General features: G+C 35.5%; 1 long non-coding RNA gene across 2 annotated transcripts; it reads left to right on the top strand.

Annotated features, from left to right (window-relative positions):
* Positions 1 to 349: 349 nt before the first annotated feature.
* On the top strand, positions 350 to 26,528 carry LOC140640868 (uncharacterized). 2 transcript variants are annotated; one of them, XR_012037469.1, is made up of 7 exons: positions 350 to 550; positions 6,993 to 7,207; positions 7,643 to 7,776; positions 8,942 to 9,027; positions 19,595 to 19,720; positions 20,865 to 20,980; positions 25,840 to 26,528. It is a non-coding gene; the product is annotated as an uncharacterized lncRNA (long non-coding RNA). The 2 variants fall into 2 exon arrangements; XR_012037470.1 differs by lacking the exon at positions 6,993 to 7,207.

Genomic DNA, 26,528 nt, shown 5'->3' on the forward strand with positions numbered 1-26,528 from the left:
TCTAAGGAGGGGGTGTCATAGGACCCTCCAATTTGCAGCTAAATTGGACAGAAGCTGTGAGGACCTAATACTTGTGGCTGTGTCTAAAGTGGGGAACAGTCTTATGAGACTGAGCCCTTAACCCATAGGGTCTTTGCTAACTCTGGTTAGTATCAGAATTGAATGGAATCGTAAGACACTTAACTGGTACTGCAGAGAAGTGCTTGATGTGTGGGGAAAACCCCATACTCCTGATGTCATAATTATGTGGATGTGAGTAAAGGAGAAATAGGGAGTTTTTTCTAGATATGTCATTCTTGTATTGTGAATTCACAAAGTACATGTCTTCCTGACTACTTATGCTGAAGAAATCAATGTTGCCAATTAAATCTACTAACTTGTGTTCAATTTATTTAACCACGCAGTGTAGTTTTTCCCCTCCATAGCCTTTTTAAACCTCCCATGGAACTAATATCATGCAGAACCTATTCTGTAACATGCTGATCTGAAGATTTTCCAAATGTGTAACTTACTTAAGTTTGTGGAGGCATCAGATCCCTTTGGGCATGTGGTAAGTATAAATTAAATCTATAAACCTTTAAAGTTGGTCATTCAAGTGCCTAGAGGAGTGTTTCTACAAGTGCCAACTAAATAAAAGAAAATAGCAATAACTGAGTTTTCATCACTCCCAAGTCCACAGAGTAAATCTTAGCTTATACATATGGTTAAGTATCAATATCATACACCTTCATTGAAAAGCATAATATGTACGTCAAAGTTAGCACTTGAGCTATGCTGGATTTTGGCTACTGTGAAGGCTAAGATTTAATGATAATAATTAACATATAGTGGGAATTACAAATTTTTCCCCCTCAAATTATTTCAGAAAACCCTTTCAACAACACAGTGAAAGTAATATGACGGTGATATTATTGTATCTTTTAAAAATTCTATCTTTTAAAAAAATGATATTATATTTTCTTTTTTGACCCTAAGGGCCTGTGCTAGTTTTATTTGTGCATGCTGTATATATGTTGTATGTAATAGAATAATTCTGTGTGTGGAATAACTCTGTACCACAAGGACCAAACAGAGGTCTCAGTGTCTTTATCAGTCACGATCCTAACATTTCACGATGTTATGTATAATACTACCAAGTACTTTGATGTCATTTTCTAAGACAAGGTTGAAATTATATAGGCTATCATTATCTGCTCCTTTGGAAATATATACAATCCCATCCAAATATGTTATTACTTTTTTCTGCCCTTTTGTACACTAGTGATATTTAAGATAACTCATCATTTTTTCTTCTGTCTCTCAAAAAAAATGTTACAATCTTTGGGATAAAATTGGTTTGCTTAGATTTTTGGGGTTTTATTTTGTTTTTTTGTTTCATGTTCTCCCCCAGAAACCAGGGTAGCACTGGGTACTCCATGAAAACTGTGACTTCCTCTCAGACCTAGGGCTCAGGACTCTCTCATAGACATCACAGAATTTACAGAATTATATTCAAAACTGCTACAAGAATGAACATCTTCTTTTCCATCCAGTTTTTCAACTTTTCAGATAAACTTTTTATTGAAGTATAACATAGATAAGTATACAAATATAAGCATCAAGCTCCACTAACTTTTTACAAAGTAGATATCCTAGGTAACCAACACCCAAAACTATAATATTATCTGTTCAAATCCCTTTATGCCCCTACCAGTCACTATCCCCACCAAGGAAACCACTATCCTGACTTCTAACACTACATATTTACATAAGGGAATCATATTGTATATTCTCTTTTGTGTCTGGCTTCTTTCACTCAACACTTTTTTTTTTTTTTGAGATTCATCTATGGTGTATGTAGTAGTAGTTTGTTTATTTTCAGTGCTGGGTAATACTCAGTTGTAATTTATTTATCCATTCCACTATATATGAACATTCAAACTGCTTACACTTTTTGGCTTTTATAAACAGTGGTGCTATAAACATTTTTCTACATTTCTTTTGGGTATTTACCCTACAGTGAAATCACTGGGTCTTAGAGTATACAAAAGTTTGTCTAAAGTAAATACTATTGAATTCTTTTCCAGAGTGATTTCATCAATTTACTCACCAGCAGTAAAATATAATTCAAATTGCTCCACATGCTCAGCAACACTTGAAACTGTCACTTTACAAACTTTAGCCAATATGGTGTGTCTGCTGGGTTGCTGTTATTTTTACATTTAATTCTCATTTTTTAAAGATGCAATAAAGTGTACTCACTTAAAATGATATCAAATTTGATAAACGTATACATCTGTGTAATATTCATATCAATAAAAATAGCGTACATTTCCATCACTCCCACAAAGTTACCTTGTGTCCCGTTTCAGTCAATTCCCTCACCAACAGCCACAAGCAAACATGATCTGATTTCTGTCAGTACAGGATAGGGTTGCTTGCTTTTAGACATCCTATAAATGCAAATATATGGTATGTATTATTTTGTGTATACTTCTTTTATTAAAACCAATGTCTTCTAGTTGATCTATGTTTTTATTTGTATCAGTAATTCATTTATTTTTATTGCTGAATTGTCTTCCATTATAGAGATACTATAATTTGTTTATCCATTCAACTTTTGATGAGTGAAGTTGCTTAAAGTTTTTGTTAGGAATAATGCTGCTGTGAACACTCACGTAGAAGTCATTGTGTGGTCATCTTCCCTGAGTGTGTCATATGACAAGTGAAACAACTAAGTGTCATCAAAAGATGAATGTATAAAAAGTTGTGATACATATAATATATATAATATATAATATATATAAATATATATTTAATATATATAATTTATTTTATATATATTATATATTATATAATCTAAACTATATAAAATCTATATTATATATATTTATTATATGATCTAATCTATATATAATCTATATATAATATATATTATATATAATCTAATCTAATATATATGTATTACTCAGCCATAAAAAAGAATGAGATCTTGCCACTTGCACCAACATGGATAAACCTAGAGTGTATTAGACTAAGTAAAGTCCGTCAAACAGAGAAAGACAAATACCATATGATTTCACTTACATGTGAGATCTATAAAACAAAACAAAAAAATAAACAAAAAAAAAACAAAACTAGACCCATAAATTCAGAGAACAGTATGGCTGCCAGAAGACAGATGGGTGGGAGTAATGAACAAAAAAGAGTTGAAAGGAATTAGGATGAGTAAGTCATGATGATAAAAGGTACCCAATAGGGAATATAGCCAATGATATTGTTACAGTGTTGTATAGTGACAGGTGGTCGCTACACTTGCGGTGAGCATAATGTATAGAGTTGTCAAAGCACTATGTTGTACACATGAACCTAACATTGTGTGTCAAGTATACTTCAACAAATAATTGATTAAATAATTAATTAAAATATCTGTGAGGGAAAGGAAGTTTGGAGACTCGAAATAACATAATTTACCATTGATAGGGTTATATTTAGCAGACATTGGAAATATTCAGATACCTTTTTGTCTTCAATTATTCAAAATCTTTTCTCCTTTTAGTTATATATGATTAATAATACAGCTATTTCAATATTCCTTCCTACAAAGAGGATATAATAATTTATTAATATTAAAGCTACATATTACCATTTCATTGATGCTATAGATTCTCCTTCATTCCCATCATCATGTTGTCTGTGCAGACTGATTTCATCTTTTTTTAAAAGATTTTATTTACTTATTCATGAGAGACACAGGGCGGGGGAGTGGGCAGAGACACAGGCAGAGGGAGAAGCAGGATCCATGCAGGGAAGCCCGATGTAGGACTCAATCCCGGGTCTCCAGGATCACATCCTGGGCTAAAGGCAGTGCTAAACCACTGAGCCACCTGGGCTGCCCTGTGGAGACTGATTTTTTTTTTAAGATTTATTTATTTATTTATTTATTTATTTATTTATTTATTTATTTATGAGAGAGAGAGAGAGAGAGAGGCAGAGACACAGGAGGACAGAGAAGCAGGCTCCATGCAGGGAGCCCAATGTGGGATTCGATCTCGGGACTCCAGGATCACGCCCTGGGCCAAAGGCAGGTGCTAAACCGCTGAGCCACCCAGGGATCCCCAGACTGATTTCTAAATAGAAAATATTATTCATGAATTTTCATAGTGATATGTTAGCTACATAGAAGTCAATAAAAATGAAGATAATAAAAACGCTATGATTGAGAAATGGCATAATATTTATGTCATACTGTGTTATTTCTTGAACAAACAGGAAATGTAGGATCTTTATTTGCATACAATATATCCCAAGAATCATAACCATCTATTACCAGTTAAATTGTCATTTTGAATTAACTCATGTAAAAGTTAACATAAAAGTTCTCAAACTATATATAAATATTAAATATCTTAACTTTAAATGAGAGAGAAAATTCTTCAGATATATTAAAGAATTTGTTTACTATGGTAACTAATAATGGAAGACTGTAACTTAATTCTATAGATTTCAGTAGACAATGTGGAAAAAACTGGCACTGTAAGTATATTCCAAGACTTATCTACAAATTAGGACCAGTAGAAATGCAGAATTTTGTACATCTTTGCAGTATGCATTGTTTTTCTTTTCATTTTTTTAAAGATTATATTTATTTGAGAGAGAGAGAGAGTACATGAGTGGTGGGTGGGGCAAAGGCAGAGAAAGAATCTCAAGCAGACTCTGCATTGAGTGCTGAGCTTGATGTGGGGCTTGATCTCATAACCTGAACATCATGACCTGAGCCAAAATCAAGAGTTGGATCTTAACCAACTGAGCCACCAGGTGCTCCATTTTTCATTTCATTTTAATGATTCTCCACTGCTAAGGCAGGAAAGAAAACAATAGCTATCAACATCCTCACTCATTAAAGTGTTGAGAAGAAAATAATCCAAAAAACATCTGCTTTTTTCAATTGTCTTAGTCATGAGAGTTTTTTTCCAATTTGTGCTGTGCCATCCTTTTCCTTTATACCCACAAATCCTATTCAACTGGGGAAACAGATGAATTCAAAGGAAGTAAAGAAAATGTTTGACTTGTAATAGTTAAAATTTTAATATTTTTCCTAAAAATGATACTAGACATAAGTGAATTCCAAACAAAGGTAAAACAATTAAAAAATTTTCAAATATTGATCACCTCATCCATAAATATTTTGATTTTTTTTTTGTGCTCAGGAGAAGATAAATCTCTAAAAGAGATTTATTCAAATCTCAAATATGCTAATAGATCTTGGGATGCCTGGGTGGCTCAGTGGTTAAGCGCCTGCCTTTGGCTCAGGGTGTGATACTGGACTCACGGGATCGAGTCCCACATTGAGCTCCCTGCATGGAGCCTGCTTCTCCCTCTCCCTATGTCTCTGCCTCTCTCTCTCTCTCTCAGTCTCTCATGAATAAATAAATAAAATCTTTTTAAAAATATGCTATTAGATCTTGAATCTACACTGCTTCATATCTTGTGGTTGTTATTAAGGCTGTTTTCTTTAAATGAACAAACAAAATCTCTTTTTATGTTCTCTAAATAATTGTCCCATAAAGAACTGACATTCCTAAGCATTTTATTCCTTTGGTCTTGCTTACTACCCCTAAAACATTTTGCCAAATAAATATCATTTTTAAAACAAGGAGAGAGAAAGAAAAGAAGAAAGAAAGAAAGAAAGAAAGAAAGAAAGAAAGAAAGAAAGAAAGAAAGAGAAAAGAAAAAAGAAAAGAAAGAAAAGAAAAGAAAAGAAAAGAAAAGAAAGAAAAGAAAAGAAAAGAAAAGAAAAGAAAAGAAAAGAAAAGAAAGAAAAGAAAAGAAAAGAAAAGAAAAGAAAAGAAAAGAAAAGAAAAGAAAAGAAAAATCCTTATACTCTTTTTTTAGGGGGGTTTACATTTTTTTAGGTTTGATTTGCTGATATATAGTATAACACCCAGTGCTCATCCCATCAAGTGCCCTCCTCAGTGCCCATTACCCAGCTACCCCATCCCCTGCCCACCTCCCCTTCCACAACCCTTTGTTTGTTTCCCAGAGTTAGGAGACTCTCATGGTTTGTCTCCCTCTCTAATTTTTCCCTCTCAGTTCCCCTCCTTTCCCCTATGATCCCTTTCACTATTTCTTATATTCCCCATATGAGTGAAACCATGTGATGATTGTCCTTCTCTGATTGACTTACTTCACTCAGCATAATACCCTCCAGTTCCATCCACATCAAAGCAAATGGTGGGTATTCATCCTTTCTGATGGTTGAGTAATATTCCATTGTGTATACACACACACACACACACACACACACACACACACACATATATATATAGACCGCATCTTCTTTATCCATTCATCTGTCAAAGGACATCGAGGCTCCTTCCACAGTTTTGCTATTGTGGACATTGCTGCTATAAACATTGGGGTGCAGGTGTCCCCACATTTCACTGCATCTGTTATCTTTGGGGTAAATATCCAGTAGTGCAATTGCTGGGTCGTAGGATAGCTCTATTTTTAACGTCTTGAGGAATGTCCACACTGTTTTCCAGAATGACTGTTCCAGTTTGCATTCCCACCAACAGTGCAAGAGGGCTCCCCCTTCTCCACATCCTCTCCAACATTTGTTGTTTCCTGTCTTGTTAATTTTCAACATTTTCACTGGTTAATTTTCACTAATCTCATTGTGGTTTTGATTTGTATTTCCCTGATGGCAAGTGATGTGGAGGATTTTCTCATGTGCTTGTTGGCCATGTGTATGTCTTCTCTGGAGAAATTTCTGTTCATGTCTTCTGTTTATTTCATGATTGGAACTTTTGTTTCTTGGTTGTTGAGTTTGATAAGTTCTTTATACATCTTGGATACTAGCCCTTTATTGGATATGTAATTTGCAAGTATCTTCTCCCATTCTGTAGGTTGTCTTTAGTTTTTGTTGACTGTTTCTTTTGCTGTGCAGAAGCTTTTTATCTTGATGAAGTCCCAATAGTTCATTTTTGCTTTTGTTTCCCTTGCCTTCATAGATGTATCTTGCAAGAAGTTGCTGTGGCCAAGTTCAAAAAGGTTGTTGCCTGTGTTCTCCTCTGCTTCTTCAAATCTCACCACCAACAGAAACCAATTACTGGCTAAAAGAAAACATTCCCTCATAAAGGGAATAAGAAAATGTCATGGCTTAAAGAAGAAACTTTTAAGATCACTTGCTGTTAAATGATAATCAAAATGAGAGATCAGGGATAAGGTACAGATTTTCCCAGTTAAGATGGCATACAAAATGATCATGATTAATTATGAGATCCAGGTTGTCCAAAAATTTTTTTAAAAAGGCTCAGTAGAGATCCACTTTGATATCTCAGAATGGTGGGGAAGATAAAGATCAAAAAAGAAAAAAGGAAAAGTGTATACAAAAACATCAAAAATGAAATAGAGGCAGTAGATTACTTAAGAGTGTTCTAGATCTTCCAGGAACCACGACATGCGCAGTTTGACCCCACATGATTTCCATTAGCAGTAATTAACATTCAGTGATAAGTAATACCCTGCAAGAGGGTCATAGGCACATTCCACAGCATCATATGATCCCAATATAACATATAACTTATCTAAGAAAATTTTATAAGCAGAGAAATAGTACGGTGAGTATAATTCTCCATTCTTTCATTTTTCTATAACACAGGATGGACAAAAATATTCCATCTGCAACAAAGCCAAAGTTCTTGGATAGAGGGTCTCACCATGTCAGCATGTGGAACATGTACCAGAGAACTCCAAGAATGAGGATGTGCCTAATACCATGTTGCATATTTACAGGTAAGCCTAACATGGCTAATGGGGAACATCTAAGTTCTCTGAGTAAAGGGAACTTTTAATGTAAAGGGCCAGATAGAATGCATTTTATAGAGAAATATGGGCCCTATGTTCTCTCTTGCAACTACTCTACTCTGCTGTGGCAGTACAAAAGCAGACATGGACAGTATATAAACAAATAAGCAGGGCAGGTTTCAATAAAGCTTTACTTATGAATATTAAATTTTGAAGTTTATATAACTTTCATATTGCATGCATTATTCTCCTTTGGATTTTTTCAACTATATAAAACAATTCTTAGCTCACATACCATTCAAAAATAGGAAGCAGGCTAGATTTGGCCCTTGGGTTGTAGTGTTTGCTGATCCCTACAAGAAGCAACAATAATACCTCAAGTGATCTCTAGGCCCTGGAACAATGTTAGGGAATATGAATACTGAAGTCAAGATATGCAAACCAAGAACCCTGGAAACAATCTTACATACCAGGAATGCTGACATGAGCTAAAGACCTTGCCTCTCTGCAGACCAGTTCAGTCCACTGAACCAGCTCTCAGCTAAGCCATCAAAAGGGGAAGGCCACCAGGGCCATGTAGTTGTGTCTTTCGTTAAGTAACCACAAAAGCTCTAACAGAAAAACCACACATTAAAGCATGCTTTTTATAGAAGATTGAGAACATTTAAAAAGGCCAATTGAAGAAGAGACATCATGAAAAGAATTATTCAAAGAAACATAGGTAATGTCAGATACAGACTAGATAGTATAGTCACTTTACTTTGTCAAAATAGAAAAAGAGTCACAAATGTTCAAATAAATGAAATATAAAGGACAGAAAGAGTTGGAAATCCTAGATTTTAGGGGAAAAATGCAAGTGAACAATAAAAATATAACATGTGTACTGAAAGTCACATTAAAAGCACCATATAAAAATGAACATAACTGAAAACAAAGTCAAAAGTATGGTGGATGGGCTGAAGTAAATCACATAAATAAGAGCAGAAAACAAAATAAAACATGAACATGACTATGGAAAAACATGGATACAACAAAAGATATTAAAATACATTCTCCGCTTAATGGTTTGACTTAAAATTTTTTCACTTTACAATGGTATAATGACTTCAGTTAGAAACTGTACTTCAGATTTTGAATTTTGATCTTTTCCCAGGCTACCAGTAAGTGACACAATCCTCTCTATTGATGAGGGGCAGCAGCAGAGAGCCACAGCTCCCAGTCAACCACATGATGAAAAAGGTAAACAAATAATACACTTAAAACCATTCTGTACTCATGTAATCATTCTGTTCTGTTTTCTTACTCTCAGTACAGTCTTCAATAAATTACATGAGATATTCAATGGTTTGATATAAAATAGACCCAGTGTTAGATAATGTTGTTCCCCTGTAGGCTAATATAAGTGTTCTGAACAAGTTTAGGGTAGACTGGGCTTAAGCTATGATGTTCTATAGGTGTACTTTTTTTTAGGATTTTATTTATTTATTCATGCAAGACACAGAAAGAGGCAGAGACACAGGCAGAGGGAGAAGCAGGCTCCATGTAGGGAGCCCAATCTGGGACTCGATCCTGGGACTCTGGGATCATGACCTGAGCCAAAGGCAGACGCTCAACCACTGAGACACCCGGCATCCCTCTATAGGTGTATTAAAGGCATTTTCAACTTCATGATATGTTCAACTTATAATGCATTTATCAGTATAATTCTATCATAAGTAAACAAGATCTGAATATATAAGAGAACAAACAAGTAACACAACATTCAAGTACACAGTTAACCTGTACTGAAATACAGCAGCCTTGAACCTACAGACTGTCTTAGAGTGTTCCTAGGAAAAATGCATACAGAGAAATCTATATAAATACATGGAACTCTGGTAAATTCCTCAGTCTTTAACTATAAAGGAGGAATCACATAGGTATTCACGAATGAAAGAGCAAGTTGCATTCAAAGGGGATGTCAGGTGTCGTTAGAGGTCTCCAAAGAAATGTTCAGTTCTCGAGAAAATGTAGAGGTATCCGTAAATTTCTAAGAATCATTGTTATCCCAAATTTATATGCAGGAAGTTATCCTTCATGTTTAAAGTTAAAGATAGAACTTCTCACTCTTGCATACTGAAATGTAGTCAAACAAGAAATAACACATGATAAAGAGCTTAGGGAAATGGAAACTAGAGAAAAGAATGGTTAGTCAGAGTTGCATCCATGTATGCCAAAACTAAAGATTAAAGAGCTAAAGGAATTTTAATTAAATAATATGAATGTTAATACTTCTTAGAAATGTTAAAATGATAAAATAATTAAAAATGGGAAAAATGGAAGCTAAAAGGGCAAATGTGGGAGGAAGTGTGAGTGGTATCTTCTTCATATTTCTTAGCAGGGAGTCAAATATTTTTCAGTCTTGAAATATATAGTTAAAATAACTCTTTTTATACATACAAATATCAAAATATTACCTCTCAAGTACAATTTCTCAGTAAGTATTACTGAGTGTGCTCCATGAAAAGGAGGAAAAATGAAAAAAGAGATTTAAGACTATCAGGAAACAAGAGATGTGGAATGGATAACCATCATAGGTGACCATCCAATCCTTCAAAATGACAACAACCTAATAAATTATCGTACCATGAGTCCCATCTTACTGGAGGTACAACTAAGAACATTCACTCATTCACCTTGCAGCTGGTTGCAGGCACATGGCCCAGGATCTGGTAGGCTTTCCCATGAGTCTTTCAATTCCAAGGCAAGAAATGTGAGAAACCCAGTTTTGTTTAATTTTGTTGTTGGATTTGGTGTATTGGCTTTGTTTTGTTCCCCTTCTTAAATGGCTGGCCAAATATGTTCAGACTGTGGTAATATTTATTAAGTAACAACTCTACCATCTCAGATATGAATGAGAGGAGTGGTGGTAAGTGATGTTTTAATCCCATTGGATCTTTGATATGGTTCTACATATTCCTCACCGAACATTAGTCATGAACATAATCCTCCAGCTCTCCCACTTACTGTGTAAGCTACATAAGATTTTTTTTACTAACCTTCACATTTTCACTAAAAATAAAATACTTTTATTCTGAATTAAAAGCTGTTTTTAAAATGTATGTCTTGCATACATACACGTGTGTGCGGCACACACACGAGCTTCAGTAATTCTGTAATCTCACTTCAGGTCCTTTTCTTCAGTTAAAATCAATAATATTAAGCTTAATGTTAAGTTTAAAATACTATGCACTATGCACGATGCTATGTCATGTGTCAAACTGTTCCTATCTTTTACACTGCTTGCGTATGAATAAAGGGAGATGAAGTTGATAGTCACCAAAACTGATTGGTGAGTGATGGATTGTGAGATTTATAGTAAATTTTTGTTTTCTTTTCTGGAACTTTCCATTTTGCTTCATTTTTTTCTTTTTAAATACACATGTAGGGGATCCCTGAGTGGCTCAGCGGTTTAGCGCCTGCCTTCGGTCCAGGGCGTGATCCTGGAGTCCTGGGATCAAATCCTACATCGGGCTCCCTGCATGGAGCCTGCTTCTCCCTCTGCCTGTGTCCCTGCCTCTCTCTTTCTCTGTCTGTGTCTCTCATGAATAAATAAATAAAATATTTTTAAAAAATCAAAATAACTAAATAAATAAATACACATGTAGCTATTTTTTTATAAAGGCCATAAAATAATTATACGACAAATTGCTATAAATTAGCAACTTCATTCAAAATATTTACTGCAAAAAAAAAAAAACTATTTACTGCAAATTTAAGAAATATTTTTCCCTGTGTAGGCAATTGATCATATGTAAGTATACATTGGTGTGTGTATGGATGTGTTTACGTGCATGTGTTATTTAAGGATCATTACAAACTAGTCCAGTATTTAAGTTTTTTGGTATTGTTTATTATGTATTCATACCTCATTTATTACCTGAATAAAAACCGAGAAATGGAGAGTCAGAATTTCATAGAACTATTAATCATTACAGCAAAAATTAACACCTGTCTAGACATATGTATTTGTATATGACATCTATGGCATTTCAGAAAGAAAATAAGACAATTGAACATTCACTGTTCCAATGTGCCAAAGGTTTCCTCCTCACAAAAAATCAGAAATAATAAAAACTATATAGTTATTTTTTTTTCAGATCCAAAAAGTCATGAATATCTGCAGAAGCTGATCTCCTGTAGTAATATGCAATGCTAAGTGCTCCATACCCATGAACAACCTGAGAGAGATTGCACTCTACATAATTATGCAAATAGATTTTTTAAGAAAAAGAAAAAAGCAGAAATGACAATATGCTAATATGGCAGCAGCATTGAATACGATGAGGATTATTAAAATACGAAGTGTTTGTTCATGCCCAGAGCCTTTTTTTTTACTTAATATTTTTTCATGGCACACAAATCTCCAAAGGAAATATTCAAGAAAGAAAGCCCTCAAATCATAATTACCATAATTATACTTTTTCATCTTAAAATCCTCTACACACCCCTAGAATAAATATTATATGTAGTATATAGTATCATAATTAAAGTAAATGTTCAAAGAAATGATGCTTTGATTGCTGTTTGCTACATATTCTATCTAATGAGCCAGAACTACACAGTGTATATGTATGGTTTGTGTCTATTTGTTATTATTATTAGCATGGTGGCTTTGACTAATCTTAATTAAAAATCTGCATAAAATGTTTCTGTCCCATTGTATAGAATATGCTAGAAATATATAACAAAAATTAATATTAGAAGCAGTGAATAATTTAGACTACTTGCCAAAGAAATGTTTTAAAAGAAAGCTTTCAAATGGAGATAAGCCTTGTAAAAGAACATCAGAGATGAGCGGTAGCTGCAAGCTCTTTGCTCAGCCATGTGAATGTATTGCTTAATTATGGATCAAGTTAGTCTTTAGCTCCTTGACCACTGTGGATTATTCTTTCCATTTTCTTCTACAAGATCATGCTGAGCTGGGTGATACATAGATAAAAACTTTATATTATTCACCAGAATATATTCTCTAAAGAACATCAAAAACGGGAGGGGGTGCAGAGAGTCCTTTAAAAGGCTTTGATTTTAAGTAAAAAGAGAAATTCAATTCTTATTATTCTAAAACAAAATACAACTCACTCTGAGCAAAAGATTTAAGAACCAGAGATAATATTCTTTTGTGGAGTTAAGTCCATAAAGAAAAGTGATCAAAATACAAAAATGAAATTGTCCTTTGGCTGCCAACATTCACAGTTCAAAGAATAACTGAATACAGTGTCTGTATAATGGTAACTAGGGGCAAATCACCCCTACGTTTTTGAAAAAGAGAGTGGTAATGAAAAAGGGAAGTGGGGAGTAATTTCTGGTTTTTCGTCTTTTCCCGAATGTCATAACCAAAATAATGGCCAGCTTCCTCTTGGACAAAGCAAAAATATTTTATTTCTAAAGTTCAGAATCTCTGTTTCTAAATAATAAAAAACGAGTAATAATAATCTACTTTTTTTTTCAGAAGGAAGCAATCTTGTGTAACTGAAGGATATTTAAGATGGGAGTAAGAAAAGCGTGGGTGTTAGCTTCTTCTTTGTCACTAACTAGCTATGTCTTTTGGTTAATTTATTGGAGTTACCATTCCACACCTACAAAATGAAGTGGCTAACTAAGGTACTGAGGAAACCAAAAATATCACAATTCTGAGATTTTAAGTACTTGTTTGCAATTCATTTCCCATTCTCCCTTAACCTCTAGACCTCTCACTTTATTAAAAGTGTTCTTGTAAAGATACATAATAATGTCCACATTGCTAGATACAAGGGTCCATTCTCAGTCCTTGCTTCCTGATATCTCTATTGTTTTTCCACCTGTCAACCTGTACTTTCTATTTTCCTTATAGAAGTTGAGATGATCTTTCTCCCCCCGCCCCACTTTGCCTTTTTTTTCCTTCTTCCTGTCCTTCTTTAACACTTTCTAAGAATTTTTTTCCTAAACTTTTTACATTATTTTCAACCAACACTCTACAGATAGGGACTTTTCCAGTGAGGAAGTCTGAGTCAGGTCATATAGAGACAAATCCTTTAAAATGAGCATTTACAGAGAGCTGTCTTGTAAATCAAAGATAACAATTCTTTAGCGATAGAGATTTTAGTGTAGCTCCAAACTGATTTTGTGCCTCCAGTGGCTGCTAGACTCTGGTTTTCACAGCTATCATGGTTGTGAAGCTAATAATTTTCAAGGCTTCCATGAAACTGGGAAGAAGAGGATAGATATAAGGCAAGTTCACATGCCATTATCTTGCTGTTCATACCAAGATTCATTCAGCCATTTTTCTTGAATAAATGCTTCTTGACTGTTGTAGGATTTTGATTAATTAGAAGAGCTCAGAAAAATTTTGATTTTGGCCATTTTGCACTGTTGTTGGTGCTTTTATGGAGGAAGGGACTGTTTAGTGGTTCTTAATCTGCCTTCAAAACTGTTTCCCTACAACTGACTTTTATGGAATTATCCCCCAAAACCCGATTTTAGCTCAGGTTTTCCAGATTGCTGAAATGGTTGGTGCAGAGAAACCCTAGCAGACAAAGTAACAAAACAACCACACCTTAATGTATCTTATTCAAGCATGTGAAAAATCAAAGTCCTAAAGGAAGCCAGAGAGAAAAAAGGAACCTTACCAAAAATGTAACAGCATTTTTCATCAAAAACTATAGTTGACACATGAACAACACAAGGATTAGGGGTGCCCACTCCCCCAATACAGTAAAAAATCCACAGATAACTTCTGAGTCTCCAAACACTTAACTACTAACACCCTATTGTTGACTTGAAACCTTATCGATAACATAAACAGTAGATGAACACATATTTTTGTATGTTACACGTTTTATATACTGTATTCTTAGAGTAAAATAAGCTTGAGGAAAGAAAAGGCTATTAAGAAAACCATAAGGATCAGGAAAAAAAAGAAAGAAAACCATAAGGAAGGGATCCCTGGATGGCTCAGCAGTTTAGCACCTGCCTTCAGCCTGGGGCATGATCCTGGAGTCCTGGGATCAAGTCCCACGTCAGGCTCCCTACATGGAGCCTGCTTCTCCCTCTGCTCTGTGTGTGTGTGTGTGTGTGTGTGTGTGTGTGTGTGTGTCTCATGAATAAATAAATAAGATCTTAAAAAAAATGAGGAAGAGAAAATACATTTGTAGAACCATGCTGTAAAAAATCTGTGTATAAGTAGATGCCCACAGTTCAACCCATATATTTTAAGGGTCAAACGTATACCAGCCAGAAGATGATAGGATGACATCTTTAAGGCAGAGAAAAAAATCAAAAAGGTCATCCTAGCATTCTATTCCCAGTGAAAATATTTGTGAAAAAGAATAAATAAAATCTTTTTATAACAAATTAGAGGTGAAAAATTCATTATTAGGACCATTGATGAATATTATATCACTTATGAATTTTTTTCAGTCTTTTTTTCCAACTAAACTCTGAGATATATTCACCATATAGTTATAAGACATAATACAGAGAAATCCTATGTACCCTTTGCAAGTTTCTCTGAACAGTAATGCCTTGAAAACTATACTATGTGTGAGATATAGATATGATATAGTCAACATTTAAAAAGTTCCTTTTCCAAAATGATCTGTTATAGCTATAGCCACCTCTTCCCACCATCCCTAAGCCCTGACAACAATTAATTTATTCTTGATTTCTATCATTTGGTCATTGTAAGAATGTTACATAAATGGAATCAAAACACCTTTCAAGATGGACTTTTTCTAAACTGAGCATAATTATCTCAAAATTCATCCAAATTGTTTCATGTATTAATAGCTCATTTTTTTTTATTACTAACATTTTATGCTACAGGTGCATTATAATTCATTTAACCAGTCATCTGTTTAAAGACATCTGGGTTGTTTCAGTTGAGGCTATGTTGAATAAAGCTGTTAGGAATATTTGTATACAGGTTTTTGTGTGAGCACAGATTTCATTTCTCTGTGACAAACACCCAAAAGGTTGATTGCTGCATTGTATGGGAGTTGCAAGTATAGTATTACAGGGTACTATCAAAGTGTTTTCCAGATGGATTATCATTTTACATTTCCACTGACATTGTACCACTGACATAGTTTCTCTAAATTCTGCCATTTAGTGTTGTCATTCTATTTCATTTTAGCTGTTGTCCTATTCTGTTTGGTCAAGATGAGGAATGATCTGGGCCACCAGGTTAAGGATTGGAATCTGTACTAGTCACCTTCGTCTGTTGGGTGGTGAAGAGGAGGTCATGAAACACCTTGCCAATTATGTTTTTCCTCTAGTACTGGAGTCCCTAATCAGTTCTCCTTCCTCTTATCTATATTAGTTTCCTACTGAGGCTGTAACAAACTACCAGAAATTTGATAGCTTACAGTAACACAAATTTATTCTCCTATGGTCCTGGAGCTCAGAAGTCCAACACTTCCATTTGGCTAAAATCCAAGTGTACCCTGGGCTGATTCCTTCTGGAAGCTCTGTTTCCTGCCCTTTCCAGTTTCCAGTGGCTGCCTGCCTTCCTTGGCTTGTGGCCCCTTTCTCCATACTCAAAGCCAGCAGCACAGCATCTTCAAATTCTTTATGCTTCCCTCATGACACAGCCTTCCTTTCCTAACTCAGACCCTCTGGCCTCCTTTTAGAAGGATTTACACTGGGCCCTTATAGATGATACAGGACAATCTCCTCATCTCCAGATCCTTAATGTAATCACATCTGCAAAATCCCTTTTACTATGTAAGGTACATTTGGATTCCAGGTATTAGGATGTAGATATCTTTGGGGGACATTATTCAATCTATCCTATCACCTTTCAGAGTTCTCTGATTGTCTCTTGTGTTTCTAGTGTTTGTTGTTGACTTAGTAGAAAGGAGAAAGAAGAGGTGTTATTTACTCAAAGTTTTTATCCCTCTCAAATTCATATGCTGAAATCCTAACCAACAATGTGATGATATTGGCGGGTGAAGACTGTTGAGGTGATTAAGTTATAAGGGCTCTGTCCTCTTGAATGAGATTGGCTCTTATAATAGAGACCCCAGAGAACTCCCTCACTGCTTTTACCATTTGAGGACACAGGGAACAGATGGCCGGCTGCCTCCTAGAAGAGAGACAGTCCTCACCAGAACTTGAATGTGCTGGCATCGTGATCTCAGACTTGGAGCCTCCAGAACTGTGAGAAATAAATTTCTGTTATTTATAAACCATCCAGTCTACTGTTCTTTGTTACAACAACCTGAATTAAGATAAGCATATGCCATTTTACTTGGACTAGCAGTATACTATTATTTTTGTCTCTAGCTTTGTGTCATATTCAAATTTTATAAATACCCATTCAGTTTGTTTTTAATTCAAACCATCAATCAAAATATTGAACAAGACAAGGCCAAACACAGAGTCCTGTAGCACAGTTTGAGAATGTCTTATTTTGGTCCTATTGGAATATGGTTGGGAATTATGAATCCATTTGTTTGCATCATCATCGAGTTTATACCTCTCTACCTTTTCTCTAAGTATAAAAAGCTTGGCAGGATGATCTACTGAAATCACAATGATGATAGCATTTCTTTCATGAATAGATTAGGGAATACTATTAAAAATAAGTTGTACTAGTTTTTAGCACACTTTCCTTATCTAATAGACTCTAAATATCACTTTTTAATCTAAATCATTCCAAGTTCTCTACTTCATAAGGTGTTGTAGTATTATGGCAGAAATAGTCTATCACTGTTCTGAAATACCCCAAATTCGTCTCTTTCCTTTTATGAAATTTTGGGCTAGTACTCTGATTGCATCTCTGAAACCTTTATACTTTGATCTTGAACGTTGTTAATGATGGTTCTAATATCAGATCTGCAGAGTCTTGCCTTCTTGGGATGTCATTCCTCTAGGTCTGTAGAGAGCTCTAATTTAAAAATAACCAAGTTCTTTGATTAATTTCATGTTTTATATTGGTATTGACATTTCTCCTGTAAAACTCCCGTTTACTCCATGGCTTTTCGATTTTCAAAATCACTGTCACCACCTGAACTCTTCATCCATCCTTTTCCCCCACATGTGTGGTACACTTGATAGGTGACAGGCACTGTGCTCAGCATAAGGCATATAAAGATGAGTAAATCAATTATCTGGTAACATTTTGGTCATCTGTTACCAGTGTACTACTCCTCCGAGCAGGGAGCCTATCCCTTCTCTGCTCACAGTGACTCTGAACATAGCTTACACAGCCTTTTATTATCTTTAGCAGTTCCTCAGGCCTCAGTAACTCTGGCCTCTCATTTCTTGATACTGCTCTTCTAAGTCTATGCAGCTCTTTTATTCTCATTCCTTGCTATGTGCCCCTCTTCCACATTTTTTTTTTAATTTCCTGCTTTTGGGAAACCTTCTGCTGCAACTAAATCAGTTCCCTGAGAAATATTTTCTTCTCCATTTGAATGTAGACTATCCAAACTGAAGTTTGTTTTCCTACCCTACTCTCTGAGCAACATTCCCTTTTAAGGCTCATACAAAAGGCAAATCTTATTTCTTCATTTAAGTGCTTTTGAAATCTGTTTTTTAAAATGCCTTAGTCGCATGTCTAGTTATGGTTGGTGTTTATTTCCACTTTAACCACTTCCCATTGTGAATAATTTCTCGCTTCTTAATCAGAATTAGATTCACAGAAGCAGCATCTTAATTTCTTCATTTGTCTTTAGAAAAGTAAAAAAGAATATTTTAGGTGCTCTTCAACATAGTTCCATTTCCAGATGGTTGAAACTTATCATGACTTTACCTTAATAGCGTTTCCCTTTTTCCTGCTGTTTATAGTAAAAAATCATGTTTAATGACAATCTTGATTATTTTCTCAAAACGCCTTTCCTAAACAAAGACATTGAAACCATTCTTCCACTAGTCCCTTCCCAAAATATTATAAAATTTCCACAAAGAACCATGTCTTTTTTTTTTTTTTTTTTTTTTTTTTGGCTCTACTTCGAACAAACCAGCTGTCTGCAGAGCTATCAGCAGGGTTTATTTTTCTTGGCCTAAATGCAAACCTCTAGTTATTAATATGGGTGTGAGTTCTTCTTGCTGACAATTTAAGATAAAGTAAATTGGAAGTGACATAAAGGAGTGTGTGTGTGTTAATGTGCGTCACTGAGGTTCTTTCCTGACATTCTGAAAGGTCTTGTCTAGATGGCCCACACCAGCAGCCACTGCAAGCAGCCCCATACTATTAAAGGGTGGGCATTCTCATTGATTTGTAAAAGTGACAGATGCAGCATGTGATTGTAAATTAGCAATGTGAAGTTATTCCCATGAGAGGTCCAAGCAGGCACCCCCAACCTCCATCCCCCCAGCAATTATTTGGCTGTTTCTCAAGCTTTTTAACATTTCCTCCGACTTGCTGCAGTGAGTCCTTTGGGTTTTAGCATATCGTTTTTTTACCTCTTTCTCTCTACACTAAGTCATTCAAAACAAAATAGTTTAAACATGGAAAATTATCTTAGCATTATAATTGCTCTTATCTTTACCTTCTGTAGCTCTGGATAATAATATTGCTTTTGGACACTGTCCATACCATAGTGCTTCAAAAACTTCACTGTGCATAGAAATCACCTAGACTGCTTATTAAAAATGCAGATTTCTAAACCTCCTGCCCAGAGATTCTGATTCCGCAGGTCTGGCAGACAGCCTGTGATTGTCTGTTTACAGCACTCTCCAGGTGACCTTTATGCAGGTGGTCCATGGGCTGCCTTTAAGAAGCAGGAGATTCCATCCTTAATCTCTTTTCAATCTTAAATTATATGTTTCTTTCTATTTTTAGCTGGTTTACATTTTCCTTAGGCAATGTTTTTAATAGTGAAGATTGTCATCTTCAATCTCTATGTTCAGCCAAGTTGAAATGAGCCCTCCTGAGACCTGAAGCATTCCACCGTGTTACAGGGAGAAGGTAAGAGTACAAGAAGCATGGTCACTGGTCCTAGGCTCTGCACTTCATGCTTTCACATATTATGTGTCTGGTGGGGCTTGGTTAGAATGCACTTCAGCCCACCCTTGATAATAGCAACACTTTACTCTTGAGAGATTCCTCGTTTGGATATTGTATATCATATTGGATAGTACCTTTACAGAGCCATATTTTTTTCTAAAAGAGCATATTCATATAAAATATTGAAACACTATTAAATTTACAAGGCAACTAATGCTATAGCACCTTAATCAAAAGCAAAATACCACATGATGAAATGTCATGACTTCAAAATGCGTAGGAACAAACTTTGGCCTAGACTAAATGTCAGCAGTAAAATACTTGGTAATGAAATGAGTAAGACCAAAGGTCAGGCTTCCATAAAAATCCCATTCTAGCTCCAGCTTCGTTTTAAATCATTGCAGATTATGTACGGTAAGCTGTCTATATTTTCAAGTGAGATGTCCTTCTCATGAACTTCAGGCTGGATATTGCACATGAGAGGAATATGTCCCAGCCTGAGAAGCTGTACTTTGTAGTGCTTTCCTTCTTCCTCTTCTCTTCAATTGGTAGAAGCCTGCCTTGGTGCCTAGATCTCTTTTCTAAAGAAGGGCCTGTACTAGTTTACAGAATAAATAAGTGACTTATGGCCTCCCATGTTCTGGTTTGACCAGGAAAATCTCACCTTATAATCTTTTGTAAATCAGTTTTTAGGGATCCTTTCTACTCTCAAAAATGTCCAAATTTTGGTCCATTTCTAGAAGTCTTAAGATGAATGACCACGTTAGATCATTTTGTCATTTTGCTTGGAATCATCTACTGCTGTGGTCCTCCACTTTGAACATGCTTTAGAATCACTTAGAATACCGATTAAAACCTAGAGTATGGGGTTCCATCCCCAGAAATTTTGGTGTGGGTGGGACCTGAGCATTCATATTTCTTATAATTCCCCAGACAATTCTGGTGTTCTGGGCCAGGGACCATGCTTTAAGAACTAGTGACCTGCTGGCTTCTTGTTTCACTCAGAGTACAAGCCAAAATCCTTATAATGATCTAAAACCTCAAATGACTGGCTTAGAGCTACCTTTCTGACCTACAACCTGCTAACCTGCTTTCTCCACTCTAGCCGCACCAGACTCCTGCTGTAGTAGGAAGAAGCAGGTGGTCTTTTGCCTTGGCACAGTCCCTACTGCCTGAGAGGTCTCCCCAGCTACTTCCATGGCTCACAGATACAATTCCTTTGTAAGTATTTACTCATGGTCTCAGTAAGTTTCCCCTGACCATCCTCGTCAGTATTATAACCCAACTGCCTAGCTCTCTTAGCTCACTCAAGTGTCCCTTTTCTTCACAAAACATATCAATTAAAACATTTTACCCCATTTACTATCTATACCCGAATCCCAACTGTAAGCTCTGCGAAGGGACGTTCTCTGCTTTGTGGAATGATCCTGAACACCCTGATGAGAGCCTAGCATATGATAGGCATTTTATATGGGTTTACTGAAACAAGGAATGCATCACCAATTTCTGTTGTGCCTTTTTATATAAATTAAATTTTATATAAATTAAATTAGTAAAGCATGTGACAGCTAGAAGACTACCACAGAATCCTGAGGTACTGTATGCACATAGGTAAAAAGGATCAGAATTTAATGCCCAAACTTTGGACTTGAGACTCTCTCTTGTCCAATCTTTACTCCTCAAGTTGTAAAGCCTTATGCCATATCTGTGAAATCTTTGTGCTATTCGATTATTCCTTAACTTTATTTCAACACATCTGCTGGTCATACATTCCCAAACTATCTTTCTTGTTCTTTCACCTCTTACTACTACAGTTTTAAAAGTCCAACATTAACTGTTTCTATGGAAACTATTAAAAATGTAACATCTATAATGCACAAGAAAAAGAGGTAATAGGAAAAATTGATCCAGAAGTGTCACTTACATCATGCACTGTTTCAAACTTCTGCAAAAATTGATTCCACAAACAATACTCTTTCTGAGGGTCAAAACTAGAAGATTAGGGAGATCACTGTCATCAGAGGCAATGATTCACAAGTTTATAATGAATTACACTCCATTCTCTTATAAGATTCCTTGTAATCACTATATTTAAAAACCTGTCCTTCGATTTGATGTAAAAATCATTTCCTTTTTATCTCAGAATCTGTGTGGTGGTGGACACCCTCATTATCCCACCATCGCACCAACCAACTCTCAGCAGAAAAGTTAATCTTCAATGTCTGTTCCTCTCCTGTTGTATACCTATGTGTACAGCAAAATTGGGAGCTGCAGTTTTTGAAACCAGCCTTTTTAAAGCATATCACTTTTCTATCCCTTCCATCAAAAACATGTCACTGGAATTCCTCTTGATGTTTCAGAGGAAAAAAAAATATTCTCGTAAGAAACTGTATCCAATCAGAGAAAATAAGCTTAGTAATTACAGGGATATAGGCTTCCTTGAGGAAAGATACATTTTTCTTTAATAGTTCAGCTGCTGTCATCAATTATTCAAAGCCCAATTTAGATGTTGTTGTTCTTTAAACTCTACTGGTTAACTGATTTGGGATTAATGTATTAGCACTGGCCATAAGCTGCATCACCCTGCATTCACTGTAAACTGCTCTCTGCTCCATGGAACCGAGTTCCCCTGGCTCTTCATTAACTACCCTGACCATCCTTTAAGGCTAAGCAGACTGATTAGCCCCACAAGTGGAGCAGCAAACACATTGATGGCTCATTTTTATTTGACACGGAGGTTTAGGGGTCTGTTTCAGGGGTCTCAGTGGTATTTTTTTTCCAAATCCATTCCGTAACAGTTAGAATGTTTTCTAAATGACTATTTCTCCAAGAAGAATAGAAATACAAATATGTCAAAGCTGTCAAAATTGTTGACTCCTAAGATAATCATTCAATGGGAAGAAAACACATTAAAAATAAAACAAAATTCAAGTGACCCCATGGTATCTGCACTATTTTGTCAGATTTCATGATTTTGGACCCGTAAAGATTTTTATAAGATCTTTGAACTATGCTGGGTGCTTGTCTCTAAAGCTTTCCCTATTGTTTCATTTTTTGTGTTCTGGTTGGAAGCTATCTGTTGCCTTTCCTCAGCCTATCCATCCAGTTCCTGTGCTACTTTCCCAAATTGTAAACAAATTATCTAACAATAGTAATATTTTCTAATTTTCTCATCTACTATTAAAAGGAATTATTTTAACACATTCCAGTGGCCGGCAGAGTGCCTAACACTACATACTGCACAATACGTTTTCAGTGAGTGAGTGAAGAATTCTTTACATCTTTGGCCTCTTTGAAATTCTTTGTGACACTATAGCAAATTGAATAGGACTTTTGGGAATAAACCAGAGAAAATAATTAGGTTACTTCAGTATCAATTATTGTGTGATTCCATGTAATGCTGGCTTGTTGTGGTGGTATAAAATTTATTTGAGTGATCCTTCTGATCAAAAAAGTCTTTTCAAAGAAGTCATGAAGAAAACAAATTAGAAGAAATTAAATCAAGTCCCTCCTGTCCAGATGTTTTCTATAACACATCCAGAGAAATCACTCCATATTTTCCAGAGCAAGGGGGGCTTCACTGGCCTTCACTTTGAAAAGGTTAGCATGTTTCTGGGTTTTTCAGTCCCTCAGTATTTTCATCCTCTGTCTGGTTTCACTACCAACATTCTTTCTTGAGTTTTTCATGATCTAATATGGGTCCTTGATTGTTTTGTTTTGGGGAGAACTGGTGATAAAGAGGTATTGGCTACTCAGGAAGACAAGGGTGATATGTTCGAGATGAAAACATCTTTAAGAGTTTGAGGAGAAAAAAAAAATGATGTGTCTCCTTCTCTCTGTTTTTGCTCCTCTCACCAACCAAGGTGATATATTGTCCTGAAAACAAAGGATCACTTTTGACTCATCTGATTATGTTTTGTTTCCTTTCTCCACTTTTGAGATTCAACAAGTAATTGTAGAGTAGTTTTGTTCAGATAATTATCATTATTGTATCTTATAATCAAGACTCTGAAAGTTTTCTTCTAAACATGAGTAGGGTCAACCTTTTTTATTCTTACCATCTATTTTTCTAAAGGACCATTAGAACATTAATCACACATGAAGAAACCACACATTTTCTGTCAATAAGCCTCCCAAAGAGGCAAGTGAGTAACCAAACTCTTCCACCTTTATTACTTCTAATACTTTTATTCTTTCCTTCATTCACCCAATAAGTGGCATGAAAACCAAGGTCTTTGGTTTATGGGGATTTTTTATGATAGTTTGTCTACGACAATAAGTTTTGGTAAAATGAATTAAAATCCAATATATTTAAGTATTAATAAACTTTATAGAATCCCTGAATAGATATCTTATTTCACTTTGTAAATTAGAGCTCAGGAGCCAAACAACTCCTATATAATGAACTAAAACCTAAGCAGAAGTAGAGGGGTAGTCTTTACACAATGATGGGCAGAGAATCAAAATTGATAGGAAATTGAGAGATGTACCACATCTACAGATGTAATATAGATCCACATTTTTCGTATAAAGAGATGGAGGCCAATAATATTAGCTTTAGCTATGAATTGCTAATTATCCTGTGATTAATAAAATAAAAATTCTGCTGTATGCCTATTTTAAAAAATAAAATTCCCCTAATTTATGATTCCTTAACTCTTGCTATTTTTAACTCAAATGGCTCAACACTGAGGACATATTTTGTAGCAGCATATTCTTAGCTCTCTATAATTCATCCTTATAACACCTAATGTGATATAGGTGTACTTGTTTTAAAGATAAGGAAACCTAGTCACAAAGACTCTATTTAAATTGCTCAAAGTCCCCCTACTGAACCAAGATTCAAACCCAGACAGGCCAGACCTAGAGTATGTAATCTTAATCCCTATACCTCCTTTAATCACAATTAGTGAATATATTAGCCTCTCATTGCCATTATAGCAGGTTACCCACAATCTAGGTGGCTTAAACAGCACAGATTTATTATTTTATAGTTCTAGAAATTAGAAGTCCAAAATGGCTTTCACTGGCTAAAATCAAGATGTTGGCAAGTCTGCGTTCCTTCAAACACAGGGGAGAAGCTGTTTCCTTGCTTTTTCCAGCTTCAAGTGCTCCTTTGCATTCTTGGGCTTGTGGCCCCTTCCTGCATCATCAAAGTCAGCAACGTAGCATTTTCAAGAATCTCTTTCTCTGTTTCAATCATCACATCAGATTCTTCTATAACTGATTCTCTTTCCTATCTTGTAAGAGGGAGGACCCTTTTAACTACATTGGGTGCCCTCAGATAATCCAGGAAAATCTCTCCATCATGAAATATTTAACTTAATCATACCTGAGAAGTCCCTCATACTATGTAATGTAACATGTTCACAAGTTTATGTGAACAGCTTTGTTGGGCGTGGGGGGCGGGGATTATTCACCCTCCTGCTGTGCATCAAAATTATTGTTAAAGAAAAGAACCTGAATTGTATATGGGAATTAGAAGTGACTGTTGTGACTCTTGATCCCATTCTCTAATACTTTTTCACATCTCAGTTATGAATTGTTTCTCAAATAAGACTAAATCAATAATATCTGTTTCATACAGGAAAAAATTGCTTTGAGGTCTTCCAGGCGTGTATATACTTCATGATTATGGCTGCAATTTTAAAGATTATTCTTTACTTGCTTCTAGACACACACAGACACTAAGTCAAAAGGTATACAGCCAAAGGCCTGACTGTATGTGGAGTGTCTCCAATGTGAGAATCATCTGTTATCAGCCTAGATTGCACTGATATGGACCCAAGTGATGCTGAATTTGTGAACAGCCATGATTACAGATGGCAGGTGGATGGGCTAAAGACAGCTCAAGGCAGAAATTCCCTCTTTATCTCCTTACCATTTTCTTCTTTTAGACACAGAAAATTTGAAGCATAAATTTAAGAAATGGGGTAGTGTGCCAAGTACTTAGCAGATCTCCACTGGAGGGAAAAAAAAACCTAAATTGATATCTAAACCCAATAGATATTATTAGAAATTTCCTCCCTCATATGTAAATTAAATATGATAATTACTTCCCTTCATGTTTCCCTCTGCAGAGAATGGAACTGTAACAATTATCCAAGTGGAAGAAGTGGCAGGGGGTGACAAAGAGTCACATTATGAGATATTGTCAGAAACATTTCATCTCTGTGGCTTCTGCATAGACTCCTGCAAGCATTCTGGGCAAGGAGAACAAGAGAACCCTGGCCAGCTCAATATTACCAAGACCTCTTCTTGACAAACATCTAAAAACTGTGGACTGTACTAGGAAAAGACTAGCTTTATATATACATATTTAATATATACACTGATCTCTGTTGTGCTTCAAAAGCATCCATCTTTCTCATATAACTTAGCATTTCAAAACACTATTTTTTAAAAAAAGATGGAGGGGGGGCCGCCAGTCAGTTTAAGGAATGGACAATTTGAAATCTCCCCTGATATTTTAACATGCCTCTTTTGGAAACTGCACACAATTGCAATCAGAGCAAACAAAGACAATTTGCTTTTACAATGAAGTAGCTTAATGCTTTCCTTAAAGGTGTAACTTGATTAATTTCTTTTATGAGGCTAAGCAGGATGATCCAAGAAGAAAAATGTCATGTAGCCACAGAGTATTATGATTCATTATAATAAAGGCCAGGATAATAACAACCTAATAATAGAATACGAATAGACTTTAAAGCAACAATGCAATGGAATTTATAGAAAGCAGCAAGCAGCTCTAAAGAAAAATAGGATGGGG

This window comes from Canis lupus, chromosome 10 (genome assembly GCF_048164855.1).
Source record: "Canis lupus baileyi chromosome 10, mCanLup2.hap1, whole genome shotgun sequence".
Classification (NCBI taxonomy): Eukaryota; Metazoa; Chordata; class Mammalia; order Carnivora; family Canidae; genus Canis; species Canis lupus.